We start from the raw sequence: 12,731 nt of genomic DNA on the forward strand, positions 1-12,731 counted from the left end.
AGAAGAAGATAGCAATAATCTTATTTTGGGTCAGGTTTCTGAGTCTAAGAGCTGATAGATGGGTGACCCTAAGTGGATGGGCTGGGTACACTTGTTCTCTTCTGGGGAGGATTTAACAGAAGGCAGTGTCAACCATTAGGTGAGCAGTGTGACAAGGGAGAACCCCTGGCTGGTACAGGCACTGGAATATCCTTCAGCTTTGCCTGGAAGAGAAGGGATGAGATGTGTCTGAGTCTCAATGCCAGCCAGCACTCATGCCCTGGACTTCAGCCAAGCTCTGAGCTTATGTGGCCCCAGACTGACTGTGGCCCTGTTCTGTCACAGCCAAGGCTCTACTGAACTGCAAAGAGGCTTGTCCTGGTTGGTTTAATTGTGATTCTCAGGGCATCTGTGTTTACACTTCCTAACTCACTGACTCTTAACTTGATAACTTGAACTTCATATAGTTCAGTGTGTGTGTGTGTGTGTGTGTGTGTGTGTGTGTGTGTGTACTCAAAGCTTTATCATGTTCTTGCTTCTTCAAGCTAAACATAAAGTTCAGCTTGCCAGTCCTTTATACCTTTGCCAAGTACAGGTTCTAGCAACTCATTTGCTTAGGTTCTCTGATGTCCTACTATGGGACCCTTTATGTCACACGGAGTTATAATATATCCTCATATTGACTTCTAAGCTGGCATTAGGTTTTACCAGGGGCACACCTGCTTACACACTCCTCAGTTGCATCTACAGAGACAGTAGAGGGTAGTGCTCTAAGGCAAAACACAAACAGCCTTAGTTCTGTCTTAATTCACCTCTGCTGTGTGGCTTTAGGTGAGGGACACCCTTTCTAAGCCTCGTTCTCATCATTCATAAATGAGGCAACAGAAAATTGCTAGAAGGCAGGTGCCCTGAATAGTCCCTTGCCTGGGATCATGCAGTAGCTGCTGGTGATGCCGTGAACTTCAGGATGGGCAAAGTGTGGATGGCAACAGGAGTTAAGCAAGTGACCAAGGAAAGTGAAAACTCTGATTCTTAGGAAAAGCAAACGGAAAACATCTATATAAATGCTAGTAGCTTAGCAGCTAAAAGATGAGCAGAGGAAGAATGGAGTGAACAACCTAGGGAACCAGGACAGAGGTAGCCAGACAGGGGGGGTAGTAGCACCTCACTGGGCCAGGCTTCCTTAAGGACACTTGAGATGTGTGCTAGCATCCCATCATCTTTCCAGCTAGGTCTCAAGTGTTTTCTCTTTATGCTTGAATGTCATAGCATTACTGCATTCAGAGATCAGAGCCTGTTAGAAGGCTTAGGATCCAGGGCAGAGCATGAGGGTGAGTGGATTCTAATATAGTGTGACAGATTTGGAGGACAGTGAGAGCTGATTAGTGGCGATGTCTGAAAATGACTGCACAGTAACATGCAATGATGAACTTGTGTAAAGTAGTTCATGTCAGGGAGATGATGGAGGGAAAGAGGGAGATAGGGGGAGAGAGGAGAGAGGAGGAGAAGGGAGAGGAGAGAAGAGGGGAGAGGGGAGAGGAGAGAAGGGAGAAGGGAGAGGGGAGAGGAGAGAAGGGAGAAGGGAGAGGGGAGAGGAGAGAAGGGAGAAGGGAGAGGGGAGAGGAGAGAGACCCTAACAGGTTCTCACCAATCCTATTTTCCACATAATGCAATGTCCCTCAGAAGATGGTCCATCCTCTCTTCTTTGGCATTACAGGGATAACAGGAGGCCCAAGTTCCCTCTGCCCTTAGATGTTGTAGGAAAGATAAAGGGTGTAGCTCGGGAACTTGCTGCTCTTTTAAAATATTTCCTGCAACACTTGGACATTCATGTACAGCATGGGTCTTGCAGCCTGGCCACTTCTCTTTGCCTCTCTCTCTCTTGTTCTTTTTTTCCTCTACGATGATTGTGCCCAGTTGACTCCTGTGCTTTCCTAGAGGCCCTTTTGAGGCCTCAAACTTATTTTGTGTGTTAGGCACTTGGACGGAGCTCAGGTTACTGGGGAAAAAACCCAACTATGTGTCTTCCCACTTGGTACCCTGGTCTGTGTTTCTGTTTATGAGGCACTCTGCCTTTTGTCTCCATGGAGTACTTAATTGCATCTTATTCTGGAAAAAATTCCAATGCACATTGCAGAAACCATGCAAAATCATGCGAGAATGTTCTGCTAATTTCTTCCAAACTATTTTATTTATTTGCCTATATTTCCCTGCATGATAGTGAAGGATGGGGGAGGAATTGGGGGGTGGGTGGAGTTTGCTAACGTATTTATTTATTGTTCTGAGCTCACTTCCCACAGAAAACCTTAGAAATTCCTACAGCAGTTTATGTTTAACTCTTTACCTGCCATTTTAAAACAAGACACTTCCCTTGGGCCATTTGCATCATGCCTGGGGTCAAGATAGGAAAAAGTTCAGTCCCAAATTTGCTGACCACAGTCAGGGTAAAGGGATGTAGAGTTACTCCTCATGTACCACAGCAGACTCGGCACTCAAGGTTCATCAGGTTGTGGAAGCCCAGGCGATGTCTTAGTTTCTTGTAAATCAGAAGACCAAAGGTGATGTAGACGGGCTGAGTCCAGACAGGCACCTGTATTGTGCCATTATCTTACCTCACGTGATCTTTCAGCACCGGTAGTTGCTGTGAAATAGATATAAATGTCCCTAACTAATTCGTGTGTCTGGATACTTGGTTCCTAGATGGTGGTGTTGTTTTAGAAGGTTAGGGAACCTTTCAGAGGTAGGGCCTAGCTGAAGGAAGTAAGAATATGGAAGGAAAGGCTTGGGCTTGAGGTTTACAGTGTGTTTTCACTTCCTGCCTTTCCTCTCTGCCTCCTGTTCTACTGAGATGTAAGTGGCCACATCTGCCCACTCATATCACCAGGAACCCTGCAATGCCTTCCTCTCCACGATGGACTGAATCCTTCTCAAATGATCAACCAAGTATATCCTTCCTTAAGTTACTTCTTGTTAGGTATTTGGTCATTTCAATTGGAAAAATAGTTAATGTTATATAGAATTATTCTGTTGCTTCTGCCATGGCCAAAAAGAGAAGAAAGGTCACCGAATGATTCAATGGGAGGGAGGCACAGAGTCAGGTTCCATCATGTCTATGTTATTTTCTGCTATAGAAAAAATGTGAAATAGTTATATGAAAATAGCTTTTTAAAAAAAATGAAGGGGATGACTAGAGAAAGAGAGGGAGGGAGAACTAACTCTGCAAAAATTGCCCCCGTGGCACTCATCGACCCCAGTCACGCAAGCACACTTCTGATAGCTGACCCAGCAAGCAATGGTCCAGCCCAGCCTTGGCCTTGCATTCCAGGGGAGACTCAGGTATGCAGAAGGCTGGAGTCTTATCTAAGTCCCAGGGCTTGCTGGTGTGGAGCCCACCCTGGTCCCCAGTCCCTAAACTTCATGTTCCTAGTCTGCCTTTGCAAAATCTTTTCTTTGGGTTGGCAATTACAATCTTTTGGTGCCTGCTCAGCAGTCACAGGCACATGTATGATAACATTTAGGACAACATTAGGCAGTCACAACTGTATTTGTAAAAACTCCTAACCACAACACTGTAGACTGGGCATCATGTACACACACAGGCCAGGAGCTAGCCATCCTATACACAGATTCTACTTCCTGTTCATAGAGCGAGGGAAGGATTACCTCTTTATGGTCCCTTCCCTTTCCTCCCCTCCCTTTGCCTCCCCTCCCCTTCCTTCCCCTTCTCTCCCCTCGCCTCCTGTTTTGTCCACATCTCCCCTTCCTTCCTCTTTCTCTATGGTTTGTAGATCCTTCCTTCCAGGAGCTTGCACCTTGCATGGTCTGATCCCTGTGATGCAGACTAAGGCTCCATGGGAACGCAACTCATGGAATGATGAGCCAATAAAGCTTTTAAAGCCCTTGAAGAGTGTTTTCAATTATAACTCACATGACTTGGGACTTTGCCCTTTCAGCTTTCAAGTTAGCAGTCTGAAGGCAGTTGCCAGAACCCCAAGCCAGCCAAGGACTGAGGCCTGAAGCTGTTGTCAGTAGTGGGAAACTTAGTAACAAAAATAGGCCATGCCATTGCATAGATTTAAACAAGAAGAAAAATATAAAATTCCACTGTGTAGAGTGAACATTGCATGGTATGTTTATATACTATAGAGTATATATACACATATATAATATTATATACATACATATATACACATATAAATGCATATATGGGAACACACATATACATGAGACACATGTACACACATACTCCTTTAATTCTATGATCTTTGAATTCGTAGAAGTGGTACCGTATTTACATGTGCCCAGCTCCTTTTCTCTGCCTTCCTTGCTTTTTATGCTGTTGTCCTGCTATTAAATCTTCTGCCCTGGGTTTTAGTCCATGCAAAGCTTCCTCATAATGGGTAGAATGTCATGAATTCAGCATCCTCATGCTTCAAACTACTTATCTTATTCCCAAGAGCTTTGCTCTCCTGAACAGCTCTCAAGGACAGTTTGGCAGTTTACTTTTGTCTAGGTGGCTGGTGGATTTGAAAAAGCCTCAGCCCTGTCCTGGCTGCTCTCCTTAGTTTTCACTCCCCTCCATGAGTCCTGAGCCTCTGGGCTCCTTTGTCACAGGGGCTCTGAAGAGGGTTCTTTCTTCCTGGCTTTTGTTCAAATAAATCTCAGTTTATTGAGGGGATTATGCAAAGAACAAAGTGGCCTTTGTCTGGGAGAGGAGTTTGGGGTCTTAGAAGGGAGGGTAAGAGAGGAGGGTTGTGAGCCTGTGGTTGATGATGCCCCAGAGTGGCAGGACCTCCCTGGGATGTGCTGCTAAGGTCTGACCTTGGGTCCTGGATGGCACAACCTTAGAAATGTCCCTGTCTGATGGCAAGGCACAGAAGTAAGGGGGTACTGCCTCTAGGAGGTAAGGTGGCTGCTGTGTACAGCATTTGTAGATTCTAGATACCCCAGGAAGATAAAGGACCCCCTCAAAAGGGCCTTTTCACTTCCCCATTCTGGTGGAATTGAATTGGACCCTTGCTATATTTATTTTTGCTTTAATGCTACAGAGAATGTGAACATTTCTTGTATACCCTGGAATAGACAGTAAGAAAATAGTTCTACCATTACTATACCCACGGTCATCTTTGTGCATATCTAATTATTTATTATTGCATTGGCACACAACCCTAAAAATAAAGTTGTTGAGTTAAAATAGTATAAAATAAAATTTATTGGGCCCATTTACAGGTGTGCAACATGATGTCATAAGATATATGTCTAGTAAACGGGTGACAGCTGAGAAATGAGCTGACACTCATCCTGTTACACACTGACACACTGTTCTCTCCCTGTGGCAAGAGCAGCTGCAATGTCCCTTAGCAAAAAATCTAAACACATGAAGCTTGCTGCTGGGAGCCAGAGGCTTCAAGTTACACAAGAGATCTTTTTCTACATATTTACAATTTTAGATTCTCTGGCTTAGACATGCCTTTTTTCACCTATCTATCTGTCTGTCTATCTATCTATCTATCTATCTATCTATCTATCTATCTATCTATCTATCTATCAAGTTTATGGGCTCCAAAACTAAAACATAACCCAGTTAAAGGAAACCACTCAGACATTTACTGTGTTGTCCCAAACTCTGTATCTTAGTGAACTTCACTTTCACTGTCAATTATGTCTTTATGGCCGTATTCACTCCACCCCAGCCACACACACACAAGGAAAGAGAAGAGATGACTGGAAAAACTGTGAGCTTCACATCCTCTTTTGTGACTCTTGCCTCAATCTGTCCTTCCTCACTCTTAAATCTCAAGTCCAGGACAAAGGGCTGACTAAGGTGCCTATTTAACATATCAAAGGTACCTGCTACAGTATAAGGTTGGCACAACACTTCCCACCCCCATCCCCTTCCTGTCTTCTCCTGAATTCTCCAGTTCCCCAGCCTAGGGGCTGGGCTGCCCTCCTCTCCCCACTGCTGCTCTTCCTGGTACAACCCAGCCATTTCAGCTGTGTGCATTATTTATTTATTTATTAAATTTTTACCCTCCTGGATTCTTAGTCTCTTGCTCTCTTTTCTCTCCCCGCCCCCCCCCCCCCCCCAACTCACTTGGCCAGGTTCAGGCCTGTTCAGTCTGGACTCTCCCACATGTCTCTGCCTCTGGCTATGCCCTCTCTCATATCTACATCAAACCTTTTCCTCCACCAGACCTAGGAACAGTCATGTCTTCCTTTTCTCTTTCTTACGCTTTCTTTCTTTCTTTCTTTCTTTCTTTCTTTCTTTCTGTCTTTCTTTCTTTCTTTCTTTCTTTCTTTTTTCCTCCTCTGTCTCTTCCTCCTCTTCCTCCTCCTACTTCTATTTTATTCACTTGCCATCTAACATTAGCTGCCCTTTCTGGACCCCTTCCTACATGTTATTCTATGCTCACACTTAAACAGCTGTTTATACACAAAGATGCAGACATCGAAGGGTAAGATGTAATATGTGAAAGAGTATGTGTCTTTTGTTTCTTTTCTGAGTTTGGGTGACCTTGCTTAATATTGTACATGCTAAAATCCAACCATTTTCCTGCAAATTTCATCTTCTTTACAATGGATTGATATTCCATTTTATATATTCACCTGATTTTCATTATTCATTCATCTGTTGATGGAAATCTAGGCTGGTTTCCATTTTCTTACTATCATAATTAGATGAGCAGGGAGATAGGTATACAAACATCTCTGGGACAGGGTGTAGAGCTCTGTAGGTGTGTGCCCAAGAGTAGAATAGCTGGGTCATAAGGTAGTTGTACTTTTAATTTTTTGAAGATCTGTTGAGGCCCAAGCTCGTGTCCCTGTTCGGGCGCCAAAATAATGTTGGGGTCCACACTAGCCCCACGTTGCCAAAATAAATGTTGCAGCCCAGGCAAAATGTTGAGGCCCGGGCCGGCCCACGTTTGGGCGGCCACTGTATCCCGGCCCAAGCTGCTGCTCCGGTCTGCGGGTAGGGGTTCAGCAAGAGCGAGGGTGAGGGCAGACTCAAAGAATGGAGACCAGACAGGGTGTGATTCAATCCCGTTTATTCTTCAGTCTCTCTTCCTCTAAGTGTCTCCTGTCTGATTCTCCCTCTATAGTCTCTCTCTACTGTCTGCCTCTGCCTTTTATATGTCTTACTTCTAAGCCATGCCTCTAAGTTACACCTTTAATCATGCCCTTAGGTCTTGTCTCTAACTCTGATCTCTATACTTCTAAGTCATACTCTTAAGTCACACACCTTTAATCTCACGCACCTTTAATCTCAAGGTATATAAACCAAGATTATCAGAGTGTGCTCAGCTGTTGTAGGCTATTGTAATCCAAGTCTCATGTCAGGGTATATGGCTCAAGATGGCTGCAAAGCTGATAGCTGCTTTCTGCTAAAAGTTGGCCCCCAACAAAGATCCTCCAAACTGATTTTCATAAAGGCCCTACTAGCTGACACTCACACAACAGCAGATAAGAATGTCTCTCTCCTCAGCCTCTTCAATGTTCGTTGTTAGATTTCCTGTTGATGGCCATTCTGACAAGGGTGAGGTGGTATTTCAAAGAAGTTTTTATTTGCCTTTTGCTGATGACTAGGGATGCAAGTTATTGGCTTCTTGTGTTTCTTCTTTTGCAAATTGTCTATTCATCCAATTAAACCATTCATTGATTAGCAGTTTTATATTATTGCTAGGTTTATTTCATGTATTAATGTTCTTTAAAGGACCATCACACACATTTATAAATTATACACACACATACACACGCACACACACACGGTAATACACATGGTAATATAGGCATGTAAATATCACATATATTTATTTATTAGACTGTATTTACTAGTCTGGTTCACAGGCTGTGGTAGGAAGAACAGCAATGGCTGGAAGGTTGAGAATCCAGTAGTAGTTCAGTCTTTGAAGCTGGAAGTCTCAGCAGTTCCAATCTGGTGCTGGAGTCCCTGGAAGATTCCTGGAAGGATGCTGGCCTTCAATCTATGTTGGATTTCTGAAGAAATTGAAATTAAGTCTGGATTCAGCGACAGGATCGACAAAACTTGCCAGAGAGAGCAGGATAAGCAATCAAATAGCAAGATATGCTTCTTCCATGTTCTCTTCTGGGCTGATGCCAGGAGGCGTGGCTCAGATATGGAATGGGTCTTCCTGCTTCTAATAATCTAATTAAGAAAATTCCTCACAGGTTTGCCCAGACTCTTGGGTTTTAGTTTATTCTGGACATGGTTAAATCAACAACTAAGGTTATCTATCATAATGTGAATGAGAGTTTTGACTATATATATATATATATATATATATATATATATATATATATATATGTATATATATTTCACTACATGTGTGCCCAGTGCCCTTGAGTATAGAAGAGGGCATCACATGATCTGAAACTGACATTAGGGACAGTTATGGCGTGCTGAGAAATGAACCCTGGTCCTCCACAAGAGCAGCAGGTGCTTGTAGGTGCTGAACCACCTCTCTACCCCGTAATCCAGTGTTTTTGTAAATTCTGGACATTAGCTACCTCTATAACTAGCTGGTGGAGACTCTCCCCTGCTCTGCGGGCTCTGTTCGTTCCTCTGTTGACTCTTGAGGCTAGTTCTGTGGTACTGATACTCTGTTCAGAAAGTTATTGCCAGCCCCAGTGTCTTAAAGGGCATTCCCTGTGTTTTCCTTGAGCAGTTTCAGCACTACAGGTTTTAAATTAAGGTCTTTGATCCAGTACAAACTGATTTTTGTAAAAAGTGAAAGTTATAGATCTAATTTCATTCTCCAGCAGATGGATATCAAGTTTTGTCAGCACCACCCATGGAATAGGCTCTTTTCTAGTACACTGTGTGTTTTTGCTTCTTTTCTCAAAAACTAGGTGGCTGTAACTCTTGTCAGTTTCTAGTTTTCAATTCTGTTCCATAGTCCACCTCTTTATACTGTATATATGCTACATGGTGTTCTTTGACTTAGAGGTGCCTATTACAGAAGCTTTAAAATGATGGGTGGGATGTCAACTTTATTTTCTTAGCCAGCAGTGTGATTTACCAGGATTCATTTGCTACAAAGTAATTGCTTCAGTCCACATCAATATGGGAAACGTACCTTAAGTCTCCATGTGTTGTCAGGAGAGTTTCCTAGCTAGACACTGCTTTAGTCTTTTAGAAGGATTTCTCTGGAAATCTTTCTTGACTGGAATTCCATGGGAGTCCAGAACTAAACAGACAATGATCTCAGGATTTCTAATCATTGGTACCTAGCTACACCCGTGCTAGACATGTGGAATGGGACCCACCATTGCCTGCAAGCTATGCTTTGACTTTCTTTCTCCTGGAAAGTAGAGGTTGGAGAGACTGTTTGCTCTAGAGTCTACCTTCTGGAAGTTAGGGCAGGCACCGAAGCAGAAGCCATGGAAGAACAGTGCTTACTGGCTTGCTCCTCATAGCTTTTCACTTAAAAAAATTTTTTTTCCAATTTTATTTTTTATTGGATATTTTATTTATTTACATTTCAGATGTCATTCTCTTTCCCCATTTCCTCTCCCTAGAAACCCCCTATCCCATCCCCCTCCTCTGGTTTGCTTTTATACCTTTTTAATTACATGCAAGAATTAAGGTCAGTTCTAGGTTGAAGAACTAGCAATACAATAGATGCAAATAGTCAAGGAACAAGCAAGACAATAAACACAAATAGTCAAAGAACAAGCAAGGCAATAAACAAAATTCCGTGAACACTTGTGTGAACACTGTTTCTAAGGGCTTATCAGGGTGACCAGAATATCTGAGCCTACTTCCCTGTCCTAGCCCAAAGTCATTTTCATGTCTGAAGCCTACTTCCTGGTTCTAGCCTAAGATTTAGATTCCTGTCTGAGATTATTTCTTTGTTGTAGCCTAAGATTTAGATTCCTGCCTGAAATTACTTCTTTGTTCTAGCCTAATGTCAGATTCCTGCCTGAAGCCTACTTCCTTGTCCTTGGCCAATGTCATGTTTCTGCCAAGTAGTCCATTTCTTTGTCCTTGGCCCATGTCAGAATCTTGCCAAGCAACCCCAAAGGCTCTCCGCCTCTCCCCCTTTTTTATTTCATAAACAAGACTGAGAGGAGGCTCCTTTTCATCTTCTCCTGCTAGACCACATAGAAGTGGGAGCAGAGATGGTGAGTTTCGGGAGCTAATTTCCTTTCTTGGCCAGCTTCTTGCTCTGGAAACTTGAAGCCCAAGTTTCCTACCTCACACAGTATATTTAGTTCCAGTGTCTTTGGCAATTTGTACCCCTTTTTATGATGAGGAAAAGTCATAGCTCTTTTGCTTTCTTTAGTATCATATGTGTTAAGGAGCCACCCTCCTATAAATCAGGGTTTTGGATATCCCATAAAGGCTTGTCTATTAAACCTTGGCCCCATAGATTATGCTAGGGGGAGATGTGAGATCTTTAGAACTTAGATATCCACCTGCATCTGCCTCCCCAGTGCTAGGACTAAAGGCATGCTCCAACATGCCTTGCCTGCAGACAGCTTTCTAATACATACCCAATTTCTTTCTTGGCTCCTTCACTTTCATATCCTGTGCTACCCCATTAATATATATAGCTGCCTTGAGTCTTCAAAACATTTAATGAGGGCACATACTTACCATATTCACTGTCTGAGACCCCCTTAAAATTTGCTTTGTGTATTTGCTACTTAAAGCCTTTTAAAATCCCATCTTGTACTTAGTGGGATCTAGAGCAGTTGCAAACATCTGTGATATTCCTGGTTTCTCTTATTTCTGCTTATAACCTAGCCCCTGATTTCCGGAGTGTAGCCGACAATTATAACATCTTGCCAAATGCACCAAGAAGCAACAAACAGGCAGGTGGCAGTTAGCTTTCTGATGTCTCACTCTTCCAGGAGCAGCAGGCACAGGGCCCATCTTTTATCACTCAGACAACCAGGTTTTCATTGTCTTCCCCCTCTGTGTAATATATGTAATTGTCTCTAGCAGGAACCTCCTCACAGGCCACCTCTCTCTGCTGAGCCAAGTCACTGTCAGGGAAAACCTTCTGTATTAGCTGGACAAAACAGGACTTGTAGTAAATGGCTTCAAATCCCAATGGCTTATCCTCCAAAGATTATTTTAGTCATCCAGAGTTCCATATGGTTGTTTCATTCCTAGGAAGCTCTCTAGGTAGCTTCTCTACCAATAAATTGACTCTAGGGCAGTGGTTCTCAACCTCCCTAAGGCTGCAACCCTTTGATACAGTTCCTCATGTTGTGGTGACCACCAACCATAACATTATTTTGTTGCTACTTCATAACTATAATTTTGCTACTTTCATGAATCATTATGTAAATATCTGTGTTTTTTGATGGTCTCAAGTGACCTCTGTGAATGTCATTAGACCCAAAAAGGTCATGACCCACAGAGTAAGAACCACGCTTCTAGGGTCAAAGTTTCTATCCACGTCTAATGACACCACCAAGAAAGACAAAGGAAGACCACGCGCTTGTTCATACATGGCCAACACTGGATATGGCCATCAAAGCTATTCTACGGCTTGTTTCTAGTCATGAGACCTCATCTAGATGAGGAGGATGGCCTGCTTATAAGAAAGCAAACCAGAGTGTGCCCAGTACCTGTGTCTGATCCACAGGAGACCTCCAGTTCACAAGCAGTGAATTACATACTAAGTCTTCAACCTCTACACATCTTTTCCCTTATTATTTCTGCTTTTGGTGTCCTGCTTAAAGATCGATTTTACTTCAAGTGACTATCGGTGTATTTTATTTTACATTAAAATCTTATATTTGTCTAAAATATGTTTGAAAAGTGTGGAGGAGGTGAGGCTGTTTCCATTTTTCACTTTTGAATGATTAGTCAGTTGTCCTAGAACAACGTTGAATATATTATCTTTGGTTGTTTCAATTTGGATGGGACCTTTTGTTGACACTCGATTCATAATTATAGGTGGGTTTTCATTGATGTTTGCTGTATTACTGCTGTCCTTGGTCTATACCAACACAAGGCTTTAATTATTACAGTTATATTAAATTTTAATATCTAGCAGAGTATCTTTTATTCATTTAATTTAAAAACATTTTCATTCTATTGTTCAAGGTAGCTACTAAAATGCTTTTGAGCAATTAGAGAATCCTTTAGTCATCTGGATTGCAATACACTTCAGAGTAACTCTGATGATAGCCATTGTCCTTATTTTTAATCCTGTCTCATAAATGGAATTGTTTTTTAGTCTCTGTGTTTTCTACAGTAAGGGTTGAAAGTTTTCCTTTTATGCTTAGAGTCTATTTTTTAATGACTTCTTTCAGGTGCACACACACACACACACACACAGAAAGAGAGAGAAAGAGAGAGAAAGAGAGAGAGCATGACAGAGACAGAGAGAGAGACAGAGAGAGACAGAGAGATTTAAAATCTATGGTTCTCAATCTTCCTAATGCTGTGACCCTTTGATACAGTTCCTTATGTTGTGGTAACCCCCAACCATAAAATTATTTTATTGTTACTTCATAACTGTAATTTTGCTACTGCTATGAATCAGAATGTAAATATCTGATATTTAAGATATGTGATATGTGATCCCTGTGAAAGAGGTTATGACCCATAGGTTGAGAACCACTGATATATACTGTTTAACACAGTTTATATAGTTTAAACATAGAACTTCTAGATTTGAGTTCTGACTGTAGCTGTATAATTTTGACAAGCCCTCTCTTCTTGTGGTGTTGAAGCAATTATTTAAAATGCCCACTGGTCAGGCCGACTATCT

Source organism: Arvicanthis niloticus, chromosome 1 (assembly GCF_011762505.2).
Source record: "Arvicanthis niloticus isolate mArvNil1 chromosome 1, mArvNil1.pat.X, whole genome shotgun sequence".
Lineage (NCBI taxonomy): Eukaryota > Metazoa > Chordata > Mammalia > Rodentia > Muridae > Arvicanthis > Arvicanthis niloticus.